The sequence below is a fragment of the Bos grunniens genome, chromosome 10 (genome assembly GCF_055505025.1).
Source record: "Bos grunniens cultivar Pamir isolate PY7600 chromosome 10, Bosgru_T2T1.0, whole genome shotgun sequence".
Lineage (NCBI taxonomy): Eukaryota > Metazoa > Chordata > Mammalia > Artiodactyla > Bovidae > Bos > Bos grunniens.
Genome location: NC_141174.1, coordinates 71,616,063 through 71,639,158, shown reverse-complemented (window position 1 = coordinate 71,639,158; position 23,096 = coordinate 71,616,063). Strand labels below are relative to the sequence as shown.

General features: G+C 37.8%; 1 long non-coding RNA gene across 10 annotated transcripts in view; it reads right to left on the bottom strand.

Annotated features, from left to right (window-relative positions):
* LOC147364803 (uncharacterized) overlaps positions 1-23,096 on the bottom strand; it is a 120,839-nt gene that overhangs the window by 74,104 nt on the left and 23,639 nt on the right. Inside the window, exon 5 of one of the 10 annotated variants that reach the window (XR_015135005.1) lies at positions 3,953-4,259. The exons of the other annotated variants lie outside the window; for them this stretch is intronic. This is a non-coding gene — a long non-coding RNA (uncharacterized LOC147364803). Of the gene's footprint in view, positions 1-3,952; positions 4,260-23,096 lie in introns of those variants that run through there. 10 annotated transcript variants of the gene reach the window in all.

The window sequence follows — 23,096 nt, the reverse complement described above, 5'->3', positions numbered from 1 at the left end:
AAGAGAACAAACTACTTACTATTCCTTCACAACAATCTGGATGTCTCTCATAGATATAATGTTGATTAAAAGCAACCAGGTGCAAAGGTTATGTACTGTATGGTTTTATTCCATGAAGTTCAAGAGCAGACAAAATGAATCAGTAGTGATAAAAATGACAGAAATTTTCTCTGAAGAGAATAACTGAAAAGGGGCACAAGGGAACTGAACTGTCTGAAATGTTCTGTCTCTTGACCTGGATGGTGGTTTCACAGAAATATTCGTTTGTAAAATGCATTTGACTGCATATTTTAGATTTGTGCACTTTATAGTATACATGCTATACCTCAACAGAAAGGCTTAAGAAAACAATGAAAAGTAATTTCGGATTGAGACATATACACTATTGCTACTATGGATAAAATAGATAACTAATGAGAACATGCTGTATAGCATAGGGAACTCAATCCACTGTGGTGACCTGAATGGAAAGAAGTCCAAAAGGGAGGGGATATATGTACCTGGACGGAGGAGCCTGGTAGGCTGCAGTCCATGGGGTTGCTAAGAGTCGGACACGACTGAGCGACTTCACTTTCACTTTTCACTTTCATGCACTGGAGAAGAAAATGGCAATCCACTCCAGTGTTCATGCCTGGAGAATCCCAGGGACGGCGGAGCCTGGTGGGCTGCCGTCTATGGGGTCGCACAGAGTCGGACACGACTGAAGCGACTTAGCAGCAGCAGCAGCAGCATGTGTGCATGTATGGCTGATTCATTGTGCTGCACAGCAGAAACTAAAACAACATTGCAAAGCAACTATATTCCAATAAAAATTAATTAAAAAAATGAATCTAGAATAGAGACAGTAAAGCCACAAGTTTTCTAAATAGAAAATGAAATATACAAGCATTAAAGTAGATTGACCAAGAAAAATGAGAGAATAAAACAATTTTAAGATAAAAGAGTATACAACTTAGATGATGTATTTAAAAGAGAAAATGTGAACACTAAATATAACTTTTTAGCATTACACTTGAGAACATAGATGAAATTAATTTTTAGAAAAAGTAATGAGGAAATAGAAAATCTGAAGATTGTATAATTAGAGTTGTACTAAAAGTTCACTTTGGTCATACGCTATTGCCAAATATTAAACAAACATTCAACCAAAGCCAAGGCAAAATTCAAATAAAATTATCACAGAACAAATTTCTGGAATATAGTAGTAAATCTAAAATTTATTTGAAATATTTGTTTCTGATAGCAATTATAGTGTCAAACTTTCATAATTGGCTAAAGAACAGTAATTTCTTTTTAGGGTCAGTTGCCATGTAGCCAAGCTACTATATAGTAGTGATACCAAATATGCTGTTTTTCCAACTGGCATATTTAAAAACATAACAAACTTCTTTATAGCTGGCTGAATATAACAGAGGAAAAAGTTTTTCATAAAATATTTTCTAGTAGTAAATTCACATGTGGAATTTAAAAATTGGATAAAAATTTTTTAAAGAACTTCTTATACTATTAGCTACTAAAATTTGTAATGAATCCTTGACTATCATTTTACAGATATTTTCTTTTACATTTTTAGACTCCATAAAAACCCTAAGAATCATCTTAAATTACATCCAAGCCAAGTTTTATTAGCAAGAATAAAATTTCTCTAGCATATTATTTTCTTCATATTATTTGTTTATTTATATGTACACTCATGGATTAAAGTTTGTGTTATATTGAAGTTTTATTTTTCATACTATTTATAGCTGATAACATTTATATTCTATTTATAATCCATTTGTTGATGGGAATTATGACAAAATAAATAACTTTCAAAGTTTAGGATTAAAATATAATCCAATATCCACTGTTCCCCCTTATATTAATACTTAACTTTTTAAAAGCATAATTTGGATCAAAATAATCTTATTAAATTCATATAGTGGCTTTATTTTAATATATATTCAGTTCAGCCGCTCTGTCATGTCCGACTCTTTATGACCCCATGAATTGCAGTACGCCAGGCCTCCCTGTCCATCACCAACTCCTGGAGTTCACTCAAACTCACATCCATCAAGTTGGTGATGCGATCCAGCCATCTCATCCTCTGTTGTCCCCTTCTCCTCCTGCCCCCAATCCCTCCCAGCATCAGAGTCTTTTCCAATGAGTCAACTCTTCGCATGAGATGGCCAAAGTATTGGAGTTTCAGCTTTAGCATCAGTCCTTCCAAGGAACACCCAGGACTGATCTTTAGAATGGACTGGTTGGATCTCCTTGCAGTCCAAGGGACTCTCAAGAGTCTTCTCCCACACCACAGTTCAAAAGCATCAATTCTTCAGTGCTCAGCTTTCTTCACAGTCCAACTCTCACATCCATACATGACCACAGGAAAAACCATAGCCTTGACTAGACAGACCTCTGTTGGTAAAGTAATGTTTCTGCTTTTCAATACGCTATCTAGGTTGGTCATAACTTTCCTTCCAAGGAGTAAGCGTCTTTTAATTTCCTGGCTGCAATCACCATCTGCAGTGATTTGGGAGCCCCAGAAAATAAAGTCTGACACTGTTTCCACTATTTCCCCATCTATTTGCCATGAAGTGATGGGACCAGATGTCATAATCTTCATTTTCTGAATGTTGAGCTTTAAGCCAACTTTTTCACTCTCCTCTTTCACTTTCATCAAGAGGATTTTTGGTTCCTCTTCACTTTCTGCCATAAGGGTGGTGTCATCTGCATATCTGAGGTTATTGATATTTCTCCCGGCAATCTTGATTCCAACTTGTGCTTCTTCCAGCCCAGCGTTTCTCATGATGTACTCTGCATAGAAGTTAAATAAGCAGGGTGACAATATACAGCCTTGACATACTCCTTTTCCTATTTGGAACCAGTCTGTTGTTCCATGTCCAGTTCTAACTGTTGCTTCCTGAACTGCATACAGGTTTCTCAAGAGGCGGGTCAGGTGGTCTGGTATTCCCATCTCTTTCAGAATTTTCCACAATTTATTGTGATCCACACAGTCAAAAGCTTTGGAATAGTCAATAAAGCAGAAGTAGATGTTTTTCTGCAACTCTCTTGCTTTTTCGATGACCCAGCGGATGTTGGCAATTTGATCTCTGGTTCCTCTGCCTTTTCTAAAACCAGCTTGAACATCTGGAAGTTCACGGTTCACGTATTTGTGAAGCCTGCCTTAGAGAATTTTGAGCATTACTTTACTAGCATGTGAGATGAATGCAACTGTGCAGTAGTTTGAGCACTCTTTGGCATTGCCTTTCTTTTGGATTGGAATGAAAACTGACCTTTTCTAGTCCTGTGGCCACTGCTGAGTTTTCCAAATTTGCTGGCATATTGAGTGTAGCACTTTCACAGCATCATCTCTCAGGATTTGAAATAGCTCAACTAGAATTCCATCACCTCCACTAGCTTTGTTCATAGAGATGCTTTCTAAGGCCTACTTGACTTCACATTCCAGGATGTCTGGCTCTAGGTCAGTGATCACACCAACGTGATTATCTGGGTCATGAAGATCTTTTTTGTACAGTTCTTCTGTGTATTCTTGCCACCTCTTCTTAACATCTTCTGCTTCTCTTAGGTCCATACCATTTCTGTCCTTTATCGAGCCCATCTTTGCATGAAATGTTTCCTTGGTATCTCTAATTTTCTTGAAGAGATCTCTAGTCTTTCCCATTCTGTTGTTTTCCTCTATTTCTTTTCATTGATCGCTGAGGAAGGCTTTCTTATCTCTTCTTGCTATTCTTTGGAACTCTGCATTCAGATGCTTATATCTTTCCTTTCTCCTTTGCTTTTCACTTCTCTTCTTTTCACAGCTATTTGTAAGGCCTCCTCAGACAGCCATTTTGCTTTTTTGCATTTCTTTTCCATGGGGATGGTCTTGATCTCTGTCTTCTGTACAATGTCACAAACCTCATTCCATAGTTCATCAGGCACTCTATCTATCAGATCTAGGCCCTTAAATCTATTTCTCACTTCCACTGTATAATAATAAGGGATTTGATTTAGGTCATACCTGAATGGTCTAGTGGTTTTCCCTACTTTCTTCAATTTAAGTCTGAATTTGATAATAAGCAGTTCATGATCTGAGCCACAGTCAGCTCCCAGTCTTGTTTTTGCTGACTGTATAGAGCTTCTCCATCTTTGGCTGCAAAGAATATAATCAATCTGATTTCGGTATTGACCATCTGGTGATGTCCATGTATAGAGTCTTTGCCGAGGACCAGCCCCGGCTGATCCAGGGTATTCGAAGGGGAGACGGCGTCGGCGACCTATTCAAATGGTAATTAGAGATATAAAGAGTAATAGAATGAGGATAGCTCAGTAGGAAAATTCAGTGGAGAAAAGAGGCTGAGTAGCTTGGTTTACGCAGAAAATCAATATAACCCATGACACCAGGTTAGCTCTGACCATGGAGGCCGCAGGCACCCTCTCAAATAGCAGAAGGTGCCCCACCTTAGACACCTTCTCGAGTGGGTCTTAGAAGCCCAGGCAAATAAGTGGTCGCAGAGGATATCCACGGTCCAGATGGAGACTTCAGCCGGAAGTTAAAGGAAAGAATGACATGGGGAGACCAAGCATTGGTGAGCAAGGCCCATAGCTTTATTTTTAACAGGGGCTTTTATACCCTAAGTTACACATAGAGGATAATAGGGGATGCAAAGTCAGCAGTTTTTGATCCTTATCAAAAACCAGGGTTTCTTTCCTGCAAATTTATCGTATACAAATGGTTTAGGTGATTTACATCATCTTCTGGCCAGAAGGCCTACTAACATTTTATGACTCTTGACAAGGACTTATCAACAAAGACTTACTTTCTCTAAGAGTAATTATTTTAAGGTTTGGCGCCATCTTCCAAAGATAAAATTGCATTCCTATAGGATGGATGTGTAATGGGTTTACAACAAAGGAAAGAATTTATTACCTTAAGGGTCTAAAGTTACTAACACCAAGGCCACTACTTATTTTTTCTACATACCCACTATTAATTAATACACATTCAAGGATACAATTCAGGGGATGTGAAAACTTGGCAACAAGCATTGACTCATCAATGAAATCCTTTACTAGTCTTATTCTGACAGTTTCTAACTCTCTGAGAGGCTCTAAGCTATTTGAATATCTTAAGCTTCCCGTGCCTCTGGAGGCTAGGAGACTGTAAACAATCGTATGCATAGCTGCAGGAGTCCGGGTAAACTTGTCAGGCGAGTTAGAGAGCCATCTGAGGGGTTTGGATTTAAACACTCCAAATTGCCCAGGAACTTTATTAATTGGAGCTGTAAGTTAACTCTTTGACAGAGAGAGCGAGATGGTGGTAGGGGACAGCCCCCAGTAAAGTCAGAGGTGAGAGCACAAAGCAATAAAGTAGGCAGACTCTGGTTTTTTGGGGGAAGATACTCGAGAATATCCGGGGAGACTCCCGAGGCTCGATCCTGCCTTTGCGTATGCCGAGCCTCCTTCCTCACGACCTTTGTCACGAGCGGAATGTCTCTCGCCGGCTCCTGGCAAGTCTTCTCTTGTGTTGTTGGAAGAAGGTGTTTGCTATGATCAGTGTGTTCTCTTGGCAAAACTCTATTAGCCTTTGCCTGCTTCATTCCATATTCCAAGGCCAAATTTACCTGTTACTTTTACTTTTATAATTTACTGTTACAAGGTGTTTCTTGACTTCCTACTTTTGCATTCCAGTCCCCTATAATGAAAAGGACATCTTTTTTGGGTGTTAGTTCTAAAAGGTCTTGTAGGTCTTCATAAAACTGTTCAACTTCAGCTTCTTCAGCATTACTGGTTGGGGCATAGACTTGGATTACTGTGATATTAAATGGTTTGCCTTGGAAATGAACAGAGATCATTCTGTCATTTTTGAGATTGCACCCAAGTACTGCATTCCGGACTCTTTTGTTGACCATGATGGCTACTCCATTTCTTCTAAGGGATTCCTGCCCATAGTAGTAGATATAATGGTCATCTGAGTTAAATTCACCTATTCCAGTCCATTTTAGTTCTCTGATTCCTAGAATGTTGATGTTCACTCTTGCCATCTCCTGTTTGACCACTTCCAATTTGCCTTGATTCATGGACCTGACATTCCAGCTTCCTATGCAATATTGCTCTTTACAGCATCGGACCTTGCTTCTATCACCAGTCACACCCACAACTTGGTATTGCTTTGGCACCATCCCTTCATTCTTTCTGGAGTTATTTCTCCACTGATCTCCAGTAGCATATTGGAGATGTTAGTTCTTAACTATTTGAATGTTTATATTGATGGCGAATGCTAGGTTGGGTCTAAAAGTTGTTTTAGCATTCATCATTAATATAAATATTCAAATAGATATAAACATGTAAGAGGAAAAAATAGCTAATATATAAGGAAGAAATATATATTTCTAGAATGCTTATCTACATTAAGATTTGTACTTTAATAGAAAATTGAATATCAACTTGTTTGTATTGAGACAGTTTTTCCTCAGTAGATGCATGGAAATGGTGCCTGACCACATGATCATTGATCATGCATAAATTCTAGTTTGCACATTTCTTATCAAAGTAGTATTTGTCTTCTGAGGTTTCCAGAGGTTGAGGAAGAAGCTAAATAGTGACTTTTAACCAAATATTAAGACTGAGGTCAAATTTAGCATATATGTAAATACTAGTAAAACAAAAATAAATAACAACAAAAAACCCTCCCAAAAAAGAAAACACTAGTCTCAGATTTTTCTAAGTCTATCTAGTAATGAAGGAACAAATAATTCTAAAGTTACACACACAATTAAGGAATACAGAAAAAGAAGAAAACTTCCACCATATTTTATGAAACAGAACAAATGATGCAGAAAATAAAGAAGTATAAAAGATATAAGTATTGGAAAAGAAGAAAATGTATATTATTGACAAATAATTTGATTGTCAACACTCTCCCAAAGGAATCAATAGGTAATTTGTTAAAATTAAAATTTATATTAACAAATTTCTTAGATATCACATCAATTTCATTTCTGTTTACAAAATGCAAAAATTAATTCATAAAATAGCAAGTATTTATAAAAGATAAAAAATAAAAGGATAAATATTTTTAAAATGTGCAAACCCATTATGGAAAAAATATAAATTTTACTGTAAGAAGTTCTAAAAATAGAGATATATTATAAAATTATATCACTTAATATTGGAAAAATGTTAATTTTCCCCAAATTAATCTATGGATTCAAGTTGATCCAATCAAAATGCCAATAGGGTGTGTGTGTGTGGAAGAGGAGAGAGAGAATGAGTCTGGGAAATACTTGAAAACTGATCTAAAATTTATGAGGATGCATAAAGGGACAAAAATAACACATTGTTCCTGAAGATGATGACTGTTAGGGCAATTGTCTTAGCATACATCCAACCTTAAAATAATACTGTACTATTTCAGACAATGTGGTACTTTTTAAGGGATATAGCAATTAAACAGAACAAAAAATCTTGAAATAGAGTAGAGCTATGAATATTTGATTTATGGCAGAGTTGGTATTGTAGGTAAATATGAGATACATACATTTTTCAATAAATAACTTGAGAGACACCTGGTTATACAAATGAAAAGAAATTTGGTTCTTATGTCATTCCATAACTAAAAATCAACTCCAGGTGAATTAAAGCTTAAATTATGAATGCAAAATTGATGAAAATTTTAGGAAACAATAAGAGAATGTTTTTCTGTCCTCAAGGTAGGGATGTACATTTTGAGCAAGATACAAGAAGTGTTCAAGGCAAGGAAAAAGTGATATTTTCAACAACATGAAAATTAAAACCTTCTAGTTCATCAAATTATACTAAAAAGTGAGTAGACTTGGAGGAAATACTTGTATTAATAGCACAAAACAATCAAATGATTCAGATCTAGAACTCTAGTGAATCACTAAGAAAAAAGGCAATCCAAAAAAGGCAAAAGATTTTGACAGGCACTTCCCTAAAAAGGAAAGTAAAAAAGCCAACATGCTTTAAAAAGATAAACAAATTCATAAATAACTAGAAAATATTGTTTCTGATTTGATTGAGGAAAAATTTCTATACACTGCTGGTGGGAGTAAAAATGGGTACCAGCAATTTTATCGGAGAACACAATGGCACCCCACTCCAGTACTCTTGCCTGGAAAATCCCATGGATGGAGGAACCTGGTAGGCTGCAGTCCATGGGGTCGCTGAGTCAGACACGACTGAGCAACTTCACTTTCACTTTTCACTTTCATACACTGGAGAAGGAAATGGCAACCCACTCCTGTCTTCTTGCCTGGAGAATCCCAGGGACAGGGGAGCCTGGTGGGCTGCCGTCTATGGGGTTGCACAGAGTTGGACACGACCAAAGCGACTCAGCAGCAGCAGCAGCAGCAATTTTATAATAAAAAGCACTTTGGCATATATACTGGAATTGAAAACCACTCTCACCTGTGACTTAAAAATTCTATTCCTAGATAAAGGAATATATAGAGAATATAGATATAGGAATATAGAGAAACTTCTGTATGTGAAGAAACATTCATATAATTCATATTCTTTTATAGTAGGAAAATAAAGCCTAGAAATGACTCAAATGCTATATCATATTTAATGCAATGGAATACTATACAGCAGTGAAGCTATGGGAAACAAGATAAATAATTCAGCAGGATAGTATTGAATGACAGTAAATCACAAAATATGACTGATAAAGATATACATTGTACAATGTGTGTTTACATTATCCTAAGTTCAAAAATACACGACAATAAATAATACCTTGTTTAGGTTGTAATATGTGTGGTAAAAAAAATCACAGAAAATGCTTACATTAACCCAAAAAGAAAGGAATAGTCATTATTTCATGGTTGAGAGGATTTTGAATAGGGGTGGAACACCAAGGGACATTCAAAGGACACACAAAAGCCTTGAAAGAACATTCCATATCTAACTGCTCAAAACACAGATGCAAGAAACAATGACAAAGTTGAATTCATAATATTAAAAGCTATGTTCATGTCAAAATTACTATAAACAAAGACACTAAAAATAAAAATATTCGTAATATATCTTATAGGTAAAGGATTGATCTCTAATATTTTAAGAAATCTTTAAAATAGAAGAAAATAGAACTAAAAACCTTAATAGACCAATTTGCCAAAGATATAAACAAGACAAGATTTTGAAAGCTACTAAAATAGTTCTTCAATATATGAAAAGATATACAAACACCCTCACAAGAGAAAGTAAATTAAAATCACAAGGAAACAATCAGATTAGCAAAAATTTCCAAGTATGAAAATACACTCTTTTAGAGAAAGGCTGTGGAGAAACAGGCACTCATAATTTGCTAGTGAAAAGATCAAGTTTTCTTATAGAAGATTTGGAAATATCTACCAAAACTATTTGGGCTTCCCTCATAGCTCAGTTGGTGAGGAATCTGCCTGCAATGCAGGAGACCCAGGTTCAATTCCTGGGTTGGGAAGATCTCCTGGAGAAGAAACTGGCAACCCACTCCAGTATTCTTGCCTGGAGAATCCCAAGGAAAGGGATTCTGGCAGGCTACAGTCCATGGGTTCGCAAGAGTTGGACACGATTTAGCAACTAAACCAGCACCACTACCACCAAAACTATTTACCTTTAATCTACTAGTGCCATTTCTGGGATTCAGCCTAAAGATACATTGCTAAACACACACACACACACACACACACACACACACACACAAACTTGCATGGACAAAGCTCTTTATTGAGCATTATTTGTAATTTCAAAGGACTATAAACAATGCGATTGCCTATATATAGGATAGTTGTTGAATAAACATGATTGTATTTTGTTTCTCAAGAATATTATGCAACTGTGTAAAAGAATGAGAAATACCTGTATTATTTTATAATGCTATGATAAGAAAAAACATAAAGGAAAGATATATGTAAGAAAAAAAGGTGGAATAAGAAAATATGCCTATGTCTGCTCATATATGCAAAATTGAGGGGTGAATTAAAAACTACAGATACAGATGACCTACACGAGATGGATGGAATGGGCAGATAGACATTTCTCTGAGTATACATTTTTGCATAGTTCTCATTTTTGGAATCATGTTACAAATATAACTAACAAAAATGTATATAACCTGAAAGGATAAGGGAGAAATCTCCAAAATGAGAAATAAACAGAACCAAATGGACCAAACTCAATCTCAGGTTAATAGCATAACTACAGTGAGGGGGAGTGGGGGACATAAGTATTTCTGCAATAGTATTTGGGCTACATGTCCTCAAGCTAAAGACAAAAGAATTATAAACAAATGTTAAACCCTCTTGGTAATCTTCTTTTCTCCTACAGAGTTATGAATAAGCAATTTTGAAATTACTTTCTATGTAATCTAGGATTTAGTAACATAGGTAAATATACTATGGACAATGAAAGACAGATAGCTCATTGTCCAAAGGAAAACAAATATGGAAAGGGGAGAAGCTAGGATAAACCCAGCAGAATTGGGCTGAGATTAGAGTTATCTGAATGAACCCATGACTACATGTGTGTGTATACATATAATACACAATGAACTACATATTTGTGCATATACACTGAATTATGTATGTCCATATATATCCTTGGGGCTTCGCTGGTGGCTCAGATGGTAAAAAATCAGCCTGCAATGCAGGAGACTCAGGCTCAATTCCTGGGTTGGGAAGATCCCCTGGAGAAGGGAATGGTGATCCACTCCAGTATCCTTGCCTAGAGAATTCCATGGACAGAGGAGCCTGGCGGGCTATAGTCCATGGGGTCACAAAGAGTTGGACACAACTGTGCGGCTACATTTTCACATATGTGTATCCATACATATCTATTTCTCTATCAATCTACATATGTGCCTATCTACTATATATAGATTGATAGAGAAATAGATGTGTGTATATGGGTTTGCACACACATAAGGAGAGAAAGGGCTGTGTAGGTGGATATGTGATATACATATGTATACACACATATATCTCCTAGTTCTGTTCACCAAGAGTACTAGTAGTAACTGGAAGCAAAAAGCATGCCTTGTGTTCAGAGCTTTGTTTCTAAGTACCATTCTCTTCACTAAAGAAAAGAGGCTGTCTTTGAGGAATGGCTGATTTCAGGGCTGAGGAAGTACAAACACGTGAAAAGATGCTCAACATCACTCATTATCAGAGAAATGCAAATCAAAACCACTATGAGGTACCATTTCACACCAGTCAGAATGGCTGCGATCCAAAAGTCTACAAATAATAAATGCTGGAGAGGGTGTGGAGAAAAGGGAACCCTCTTACACTGTTGGTGGGAATGCAAACTAGTACAGCCACTATGGAGAACAGTGTGGAGATTCCTTAAAAAACTGGAAATAGAACTGCCTTATGATCCAGCAATCCCACTGCTGGGCATACACACTGAGGAAACCAGAAGGGAAAGAGACACGTGTACCCCAATGTTCATCGCAGCACTGTTTATAATAGCCAGGACATGGAAGCAACCTAGATGTCCATCAGCAGATGAATGGATAAGAAAGCTGTGGTACATATACACAATGGAGTATTACTCAGCCATTAAAAAGAATACATTTGAATCAGTTCTAATGAGGTGGATGAAACTGGAGCCTATTATACAGAGTGAAGTAAGCCAGAAGGAAAAACACCAATACAGTATACTAACGCATATATATGGAATTTAGAAAGAGGGTAACAATAACCCTGTATATGAGACAGCAAAAGAGACACTGATGTATAGAACAGTCTTATGGACTCTGTGGGAGAGGGAGAGGGTGGGAAGATTTGGGAGAATGGCATTGAAACATGTATAATATCATGTATGAAACGAGTTGCCAGTCCAGGTTCGATGCACGATACTGGATGCTTGGGGCTAGTGCACTGGGACGACCCAGAGGGATGGTATGGGGAGGGAGGAGGGAGGAGGGTTCAGGATGGGGAACACATGTATACCTGTGGTGGATTCATTTTGATATTTGGCAAAACTAATACAATTATGTAAAGTTTAAAAATAAAATAAAATAAAAAAAACAAATGAACTTAAAATGTCTCATTGTGGCAGAGAAAAAGGAAGTTCTCAAAAATGATGGAGACACATCTGAAAAGCCCATATGATTACAGTTAGGTGCATTGAGTCTCCAGCATTTTTAAAATGGTTTAGCTATAAAAATGTCAGATTTTGAAGTATTATAAATCCAGAATATCCCCTTTGTATCTCCTTCCTTCCCTTACCAATGGGGCCTTGCCATGGATTTAAAACTGACAGGAGCCAGAACTGAACTGATGCAATGAATCTGGTACAAAGAATTTTGTTACAAAAAATGAAAACTAGAATTATGATTTAACATTGAGAACTGGAGCTGATCTAGGAAATTATCCTTCTTAACTATTACATAAACTACTGGTGCCTCAGCATCAGCTGGGGACTGGCCAGTTTTGGTAGAGAACCATCCTCCCAATTCCAGTACTCTCCTCTGATTACACTAAAGCCCACTGCCCATCCCATTATGAACCCTACAATTTTACAGGACATGAAATAAAGTTACTACGTTTGTCTAACTTCACATCACTAGATCACATCAGAGCCATAATCATAAGAAAAACCTATTAAAACTGAAATAGAATTGCCTTTCTCACTTGGGGCCATTACTATAAGGCTTCCTTGATCATCACTTTACCAACACTGCTTATTCTGTTTTGTCATTTATGTCCAAATAGAAGCCACCAAGAGTGAACAGAGCTGATAGAGAAAGGAATTTGGAGATGACATGTCTTGGACACACAAGTAATTTATTCTTACACATAAAGTTGTAACATAATAAGTGGAATCATGAATTCTCAAATCAGGAAACCCTGGGTTCCATATCACTTTCACATTTACATTTGTGTGACCTCAAGGGAGTTACCTGACTTGAAAGAAACTTGAAAGCCTGAAAAGATCTTTAATGACTCCACTCCTCACCCACCCAAGTCATAAAGTGGCTACTCTATCAGGTGCTTAGAAAAAGCTTATTTTTTCTCTTGCTGCTGCTGCTGCCGCTAAGTTGCTTCAGTTGTGTCCAACTCTGTGTGACCCCATAGACGGCAGCCCACCAGGCTCCCCCGTCCCTGGGATTCTCCAGGCAAGAGTACTGGCGTGGGTTGCCATTTCCTTCTACAATGCATGAATGTGTCAAGTGAAAGTGAAGTCGCTCAGTCGTGTCCGACTCTTCGCGACCCCATGGACTGCAGCCTACCAGGCTCCTCCGTCCATGGGATTTTCCAGGTAAGAGTACTGGCATGGGTTGCCATTGCCTTCTCCAATTTTTTCTTTTAATTCTCCCTTTATGCTCACTCACTCAGTTGTGTCTGACTCTTTGAGGTCCCAAGGCCTGTAGCCTGCCAGGCTCCTCTATCCCTGGAATTTTCCAGGCAAGAACACTAAAGTGGGTTGCCATTTCCTTCTCCAGGGATCTTTCTAACCCAGGGACCGAACTCATGTCTCCTACATTTCCTGCACGGACAGGCAGATTCTCCACCGCTGAGCCACCTAGGAAGCCCCGGGGAACCTCCCTTTACCTCTGAGCAACAGTCTTGTATAAATAAATCTTAGCTTTGGATGCAGCTTTTTGAAGGCAGTTTAAAACTAAAGCATCAAAAACATAGCAGAAGATTTAAAACACTGAACCTCTTCCCCTACATTTCAAGAGTTACTGTTTTGTCTCCATGTCTCTTCCCATTTCCCTAAACTAGAATCTTTTTGCCATTTGGGATTCGATAAATTTGTGAATATATCCAAAATATTTTCCTTAGATGTTGTAAAATAGACTATGTTCCTTAAATATCAACTAGAAAGGGAGCTATTACATTGTACAGGCACCTCGATTTGTGTTTCTCTAAAAATTAAGAAATTCTAATTTATCTGAAATTTCTTTATTCATACAGCTGGTTACTATGTGGTAGGGAGCACCAGTTAAAAAAACAAATAAAACAATCACTTAGGGTCAGAATCCCAAATTGTTTATTACAGAAATTTCAGGAAAGAAACATTTACACAAAGACAATGCTACCTTAGTTCTCCTTATGGTAATAAGATTATTCTCCTCAGCCAAGCTAATAAGTTAATACCATCAATATTTCCCCAGCTCACCATTAGATTAAGTATCTTTATCTTCCAATTAACCTGCAATTATGTGTCTTAATATCTGACATTCTCTTGGATTTTGGTTAATCCATACAATGCCAATATTTAAAGATAGGGTCCCCAGGTCAATCAGCTAGAAACCATTCCCAGAAGTTGATGCTAATCAAATTTGTTCATGCAATTCAGTGACTGTATTGCCATGATAAGTTTTAGAACAGATGTTTGACACTAAAGAAAGCTCTTTAGAGTAGAATTTAAATCCCTTTTCTGTGATAATGACAAAGGTTATTAAAATACACTTTTTTTGGCGACCTAATTAAGGCACTCGATCAAAAACAATAAAAATAGCAGCCTCCTTATAGCCTTCCTAAGAATGAGGTTTCTCAGCCCCTCAGTGTAACCCTGATGAAAGCACAGCGTGAGAAATGGATGAAATTATGATCTAGGCTGAGAAATTAGCCTTAAGCACTTGTTAATAAAGGCAAATAGAATTTTACAAACCAACATATAAACTTTGTGAGGTTATTTTATTGCTTTCTGCACCAAGGTAGATTGATATAATTATCTCCCTTATAGTCTTATTTAATTCATTTTTTAAAATCTTGGTTGATGATAGGAGGTCTAAAAATTAGAACAGATTGAATCTGGCTATTCTTTTAGCTCTACGCAGTTTGATCCTCGATTAAGCATTTTTTCTCTTGAACGAAATACAAATATTCTACACCCCCTACACTCACAATTTTCTGCAATAAGAAATTATTATGCTGATTTTCCTATAGTATTCCTGTTTTGAGGTGAATAGTGGAGAGCGCACACACGCGCGCGCACACACACACACACACACACACACACACACACTCACTCACTCTTTTTTCCTCAATGTCCAAAATTTAGCATTCTATTAAACTAGCAATTTCATATTTAAAGTAGGCATTGAAATATTAAGTGCAAAACACTTGAATTTGATTGCTTCTCTTACTTAATTGAAAACTGGAAAACTAAGGAACATTGAATAAATAGTCTAAAAGAGTATCTTTCTGAAAAGCTAGTCTTTCCCCTAAAATGTTTTGAGTATGAGGCATTGATTAGATTTTTTTAATCTTAAAATTTTTTCAATCCATCCTCATATAAAAATTACAGGTGCCAGTAAACTTATCTCACATGCCATTATGATGAATTTCAAGTGTATTCTCATTTGTTCTCTGTAGTTGACATTTTGAATAAAACTATAAAAAATCTCAAATTTGAATATTGTATGGGTTAATCAGAAAGTTTTCCAGTACTGCTAGCATTTTTTGTTGTTGTTTTAATATGATATTGGTTTGGCCAAAAGGTTTGTCTGGTTTTTTTTTCTGAAGGATGGTATGGAAAAACCCAAACAAACTTTTTGATCAACCCAGTATATTCATAGAAAGCTAGACTCAAGAGTATATCACCATAAAATTATCATCAGGCTAATAAAGCTCCTTATAGCATTTACTAATCAAAACGAAGATATGGTCCCTTATAGACTAACCCTTCAGACAACATGTGAACTAAAGTTTCCCTGCATGGTTCATAATCTTTTCAACCAGGTATGAAATGCTATAATAAAAAATAAATAAATAAATTAGTGACAGTCTTCACTGTGACATCCCATGGTGAAAATGAAATTCAACTTTCACTAAAAAAGTCTCTTTACCCCTCCACTATCTCCTCTACAGATTCTAAACCAGAGCTATTTGACAAAAGCTGTCAGAACGTATGTGAAAGAGCTGTGCCAATAGCACATCTGTGAAAAGTTAAAATAGGCTGTATCAATTAAAGGCGCATAACCACAGGTCACCGTATTCTACTTCCAGGTAGAGTTAAAGTCAATCTTTCCTTTTAAGGATATTAATGATGCAAGTGTTCATCTGCACACCAAGCAAATTCGCTGCTGGCTTATATGTTTAATGAAAATTTCAGAATGAGGGTGAAATCTATATCATTAGTAAAAACAAATTCTATAAAACACAATCTTGTAAATGAGCTGTAGCTTTAAAAACATATACTATTGCCTATTCCAAAAAGGACCTTCCCAAGATCAGATGCCTATTAGAAACCAGAAATGTTAGACATCTGTTGCTGTGTTGCATGAATGCAAAGACAGAGATATATTAATACCATATGTGAAGGAATAGGATTCCAAAATCCAGCTTTGCTGGTATTTCACAAAATAAGTTGCCTGGTTTATAGAATAAATAAAAATAAAAGATATATGTCTTAAAAAAAAAAGAAACCTCCTCTTAAAAATTAAGCAATACTTCTATCAAATAAAATGTGTCTTTATATAGGCAAAATATTGTAACAGGTTTTTACAAGTGGCTTCTTGAAGCAGAGCACAATTATAAGTACAATGTATATTCAAAGGCAAATGCATGAGAAAATCCTACTAGTAAAAAGTGACTCCTGAGTCAGACGCTTGGGGTGGGGGGTGATGAAGACCAAAGCTGAAAGTGGATGTCATTTTGTTTGTTATTATTCTGGCAGTTTCTGACCCTTCTTAAGTTCAAGGGTGATCCAAATTTGCCTCACAGAGCACAGTTTACTCTGTGGTCCCCCTCATAGGTCAACAGATGGAGTACCATTAACAAGCTGTAGTATTGACTCTGCCTGAGACCTATCAGCTTGGATTGTGACTGAAAGTTCAGTGACTGGCAAACCAAAACAAAAAGTCTTCCAATGACCAAAAGAAAGCCCCAAGTTTTGAGGAACGGCATTCATTCTTCTGACAGAATAACTACATCACCAATTCTTTCACGACACAACAGGGAAAATATCAACCTTCTCATTTACAAGTCGCACTGGTGGCGGGGCTGGGGGGTGGGGGGTCACATTTAGTAATGAGAATTGGATCCTCTTAGGAGGAAAAAAAAAAAAAAAGCAAAACATTTGAATTATCTTGGCAGTGGTCAAAATGAGGAAGTGGCTAAGGCACTATCCAATTTAGAAGAGCTCACTAACCTTGTAAAGCATTGATTAATCTAACTAATCTTATGTAATCACATTGCTTCTGAAGTAATAACTAAGCCTATCTTTAAGAAAGGAGAGGGTGGCTCCCTTAATCAGTTTATGCAATAATTTCCCAACAGGAAAATAGTCTTAAGGGGTAAATATCTCAGGGAGTAGATGCAGTAACTAGATCTAGAGTCAGTAGAAGCAAGAAGTCTATACTCATGAAATTAAGGCCAATATATTACTAAGGGACTCTTCTGGAAATGAGACAAAAGGAGGAATCACTGCCTTCTTAGGGTGTGTGCAATAAGGTCTCTGCAGGAAAAGAGAAGGTCTCATGAGAAAGCTTATGCCCTAAGGACTTTGAGACAATTCCATCTATTCCCAGGGACATGGAATATTTTCTACCATCATTGTGGAACTTATAGGAGAACATACTTGCAAAGAATCAGCAAAAGGATCACAGAAACAGTTTCATGCCAGTGCCCCAGGATCATAGTCATCAGGAGACGGGAAGTATGACTAAAGTCCTTTCAGCAGAAGTTCATACCAGGAAAGAATCATAAACTCTAATTATGCTCAATGTGACCAAGTATACATGGCAAGTAGCAAAGAGAGAAGTCAACCTGCTCTCCTTGATTAATTTCACAGAGCTTTTCTTGACATGTTACATGATGTACAACTCAGCTTTTCAGTACTTATGCTGAAGTAACAAACCTCTCAAATATCAGAGATTTATACCAACAAAACAGTGACTGCTTAGGTTAGATGTTGGCTGGAGATAGCTGACTATCTCTGCTCAGCAACTCTAGTGAGAGAGGTATCTTCTTTCTGGGTCTGTGCTGAAAGAGCCGTTTCTGTCAGAGGTAAGCCTTCTTATTGCAGTGGACTAACAAAACCATGTGGTGGCTCTTTAGATCTCTGCTTTCGTTTCATTGTCCAAGTAAGTCATATGTGTCAACTACAAACTGGCACTTGTCAAGAGAATTGCCAGCAAGTGAACAACAGGGGCATTTGCCATCTGCCTGGATGGAGGTTGAACCTTGTGCTGCTGCAGGTGTTGACCTTCAAAACCTCCTGAGGGAGTTCAGGATGGAGTGAGGCACTCCGTGCTCCAGGGAATCTGGTGGGACCTGACTTTAGACAGATATTTTCAGGAACTGATATCATAATCGGAGAAGGCAATGGCACCCCACTCCAGTACTCTTGCCTGGAAAATCCCATGGACAGAGGAGCCTGGTAGGCTGCAGTCCATGGGGTTGCTAGTGTCGGACTCGACTGAGCGACTTCATTTTCACTTTTCACTTTCATGCATTGGAGAAGGAAATGGCAACCCACTCCAGCGTTCTTGCCTGGAGAATCCCAGAGACAGGGAAGCCTGGTGGGCTGCCATCTATGGGGTCGCACAGTTGGACACAACTGAAGTGACTTAGCAGCAGCAGATATCATAATCCCAATCCTTGCTTCTCTTCATATCTAGAAAAGCACTAAATCCCTTCATGATGACATCAGCTCCTCATGGCTAGCAGAAAACCTTTTGTAAAATGAGAACTTAATTGTATTGAACTCCCCCTTCACCAAAATCTCATATATAATGACCTTCCCCCACTGCCTCTGGAGCAGTCTCTTAGAAGTAACTGAGGCACTGTCTGCCGGGCTGCAGTCCTCATTTTGCCCCAAATAAAACTTAACTCACAACTGTCATGTTATGCATGTTATTTAGTCAACATACAGCTGCATCTTCACAGCAGGTAATAAGGATCACACAGCAATGGACAGGGATGAGTAATGCTTTCACAAGGAGGAGAGAGAGTATTGGGGAATAGCAACACAATCTTCCACAATGGGAACTTTGGGTGTGAACAAGAATCATCTTGACTTTAACAACTGGACACACAAATTTCAAAACAATCTATGGGCATAGAGATGGGCAAATAAACAACCGAGATATTAGGAACAACTTTTTAAAAAATACTTTAAAACAAAGAAAATATCTGATGAATCTACAAGTAACTTTTTCTTGATGTTAGATATTATGTCATTCAAAGGATACTTCTGAGAGTAAAGAAAGTTCAGGTAAACTCAGACGAGTTCCAGTCACCAAGAGAGACCACTGACTTAACCAAGTCAAGTTGAGTGATATAGACTCCACAGTCTACACTAGGCTAATATTAAAGACTTAATTAGCTATAACCTAAATGGCTGTCTGGGGAGGCCTTACAAATAGCTGTGAAAAGAAGAGAAGTGAAAAGCAAAGGAGAAAGGAAAGATATAAGCATCTGAATGCAGAGTTCCAAAGAATAGCAAGAAGAGATAAGAAAGCCTTCCTCAGCGATTAATGCAAAGAAATAGAGGAAAACAACAGAATGGGAAAGACTAGAGATCTCTTCAAGAAAATTAGAGATACCAAGGGAACATTTCATGCTAAGATGGGCTCGATAAAGGACATAAATGGTATGGACCTAACAGAAGCAGAAGATATTAAGAAGAGGTGGCAAGAATACACAGAAGAATTGTACAAAAAATATCTTCATGACCAAGATAATCACGATGGTGTGCTCACTGACCTAGAGCCAGACATCCTGGAGTGTGAAGTCAAGTGGGCCTTAGAAAGCATCACTACCAACAAATCTAGGGGAGGTGATGGAATTCTAGTTGAGCTATTTCAAATCCTGGAAGATGATGCTGTGAAAGTGCTGCACTCAATATGCCAGCAAATTTGGAAAACTCAGCAGTGGCCACAGGACTGGAAAACGTCAATTTTCATTCCAATTCCAAAGAAAGGCAATGCCAAAGAATGCTCAAACTACTGCACAATTGCACTCATCTCACATGCTAGTAAAGTAATGCTTAAAATTCTCCAAGGCAGACTTCAGCAGTACGTGAACTGTGAACTTCCAGATGTTCAAGCTGGTTTTAGAAAAGGCAGAGGAACCAGAGATCAAATTGCCAACATCTGCTGGATCATCAAAAAAGCAAGAGAGTTGCAGAAAAACATCTATTTCTGCTTTATTGACTATGCCAAAGCCTTTGACTGTGTGGATCACAATAAACTGTGGAAAATTCTGAAAGAGATGGGATACCAGACCACCTGACCTGCCTCTTGAGAAACCTGTATGCAGGTCAGGAAGCAATAGCTAGAACTGGACATGGAACAACAGACTGGTTCCAAATAGGAAAAGGAGTACATCAAGGCTGTATATTGTCACCCTGCTTATTTAACTTATATGCAGAGTACATCATGAGAAACACTGGGCTGGATGAAGGACAAGCTGGAATCAAGATTGCCGGGAGAAATATCAATAACCTCAGATATGCAGATGACACCACCCTTATGGCAGAAAGTGAAGAGGAACCAAAAATCCTCTTGATGAAAGTGAAAGAGGAGAGTGAAAAAGTTGGCTTACAGCTCAACATTCAGGAAACGAAGATCATGGCATCTGGTCCCATCACTTCATGGGAAATAGATGGGGAAACAGTGGAAACAGTGTCAGACTTTATTTTGGGGGGGCTCCAAAATCACTGCAGATGGTGACTGCAGCCATGAAATTAAAAGACGCTTACTCCTTGGAAGGAAAGTTATGACCAACCTAAATAGCATATTCAAAAGCAGAGACATTACTTTGCCAACAAAGGTTCGTCTAGTCAAGGCTATGGTTTTTCCAGTAGTCACGTATGGATGTGAGAGTTGGACTGTGAAGAAGGCTGAGCGCCGAAGCATTGATGATTTTGAACTGTGGTTTTGGAGAAGACTCTTGAGAGTCCTTTGGACTGCAAGGCGATCCAACCAGTCCATTCTAAAGGAGATCAGTCCTGGGTGCTTTTGGAAGGACTGATGCTAAAGCTGAAACTCCAATACTTTGGCCACCTCATACGAAGAGTTGACTCATTGGAAAAGACTGATGCTGGGAGGGATTGGGGCAGGAGGAGAAGGGGACGACAGAGGATGCGTTAGCTGAATGGCATCACCGACTCAATGGACATGAGTTTGGGTGGACTCTGGGAGTTGGTGATGGACAGGGAGGAGGCCTGGTGTGCTGTGATTCATGGGGTCACAAAGAGTCAGACACGACTGAGCAACTGAACTGAACTGAACTGAATGAGTTGAAATATTAAATAAAAATATATCTTACTCTGCCTAAATTTCAGGTTAAAAAAAGCAAATAATAAAATATGTTGAAGGAATTGGCATGTTGTCTTAGTTTATTAGAAATTCCCCTAAATTCCCTTCATCTACACTACACTAGATGGTGGTGACCTAGGTCTTGGGGGGAAAAAAAATAGAAATGAAATTCCCCAGTAACCATACGTATAATCTATATCACTTTAAAAGAGGAATTTAGATGAGGATCTGCTTCAGAAAATTTGAAGCCACTTTTTAGAAATTATTTTTAAGCATTAGTTTTAACAGTTAGTCAGAAAATGCAATAAGCTACTCTTCCCTCTGGGCTTCCCTGGTGGCTAAGTTGTAAAGAACCTGCATGCCAATGCAGGAGCCACAGGAAAAGCGGGTTCAATCTCTGAGTCAGGATGATCCCCTGGGAAAGGAAATGGCAACCCACTCCAGTATTCTTGCCTGGGAAATCTCATGGAGAGAGGGAGCCTGGTGGGCTACAGTTCTTGGGGTTCCAAGAGTTGGACATAACTTAGTGACTAAACAACAACAACTCTGTTCCCTGAATTTCTAGTTAATCTAATTTTATGTTCTTAAAGCCTAACAGAAATAGGTTAGCATATATTCATAGAAGTGTGAAAGAATTTATTATTTACATCAGACATTTGGTCATTCATTATTAGAAAGCTCTTTAAGACCTACCAAATGTGATAGTCTGTTTCCTAATTTGTAAAAGGAAATTAGGTCTTGTAAGTACCAAATGAGATAATTATGCAAAGGTTTAGAACAGTACCTGACACCAAGAAAATACTTGATAAATATTGGTTATTTTAAAAATAATTTATCCATCCATTTAACAAACATTACAGCTGATTCTTACAGTCAACTGGGCCAGTTGTTGGCAGAGGCATGAACATAAATGAGTGAGCAGAAAACTTGAACTGAATGTAAGAGAACTTTCTGTTCTCCTTGAAATTATCTTTTCTAAAAGCTCCTTTCTCAATAACATTTCTTAATCTGGACAACTGATTATTTCTCAACCTTAAGCAAAATGTTTTAAGAAAAGGATTATTAGAAAATCCTGCTAAATAGATACAAGTAAAAACTAAACATTTTGTATAAAACCACTATAATTCCCTAGTGTCCTTTCTGGCAGATAACTGCTTCTAAACCCAATACTTTAAGAGCTGTTTATTTTCATCGAGAGAGAAAGTAATCGTAAGCAGTAAAAGGCAAATGCATTTAACTAAAATTTAAGAAGCACATTTTTTGTCTGAAGTGATTCATTCTTCTCTAAACTAGAATAAATCGATGGACTATGTTGACCACCTACCTACTTTTATCGGAGGCACAATAAGAGGATTTTAAGATGAATAAGGAAACATTCCTTCCTTCTGGAAGCTTAGAATCTAATCCAAGGGTCATTTTCCTATGTGCAAATTTCCAACTAGAGTAAAATTTAAATTACTTGCAATTCTCTGAACCTTTCATGTTCTCTTACAACCAGGGGTGTCCTGGTTAACTTGCTTTCTGAAAACAAATTAAAAACCTCTAGTTTGTAATGTTTGTCAATATCCATGATATATATACTCCCAGCTTGCTTTCAAACAATCAACAGTTGAACAAATAGCTCTTAAAGTTCCTGAATATTTCACAGTAACTCTTGTGAGGCTGCACAGCCCAGCTCAGCATCCTACTGTGCCCACCTCTATGCCTTCTGCACTAACATAGCTTAAACTCCCTCTTCCTTCCAGCCTGGATAATTTCTATACAAATGTTAAGCTCCTCCCTGTGCCCCCTGCCCCACCCCCATGCTTCCCTGGTGTCTCAGATGGTAAAGAATCCACCTGCCATGTGGGAGACCTTGTTCAATATCTGGATTGGAAGATCCCCAGGA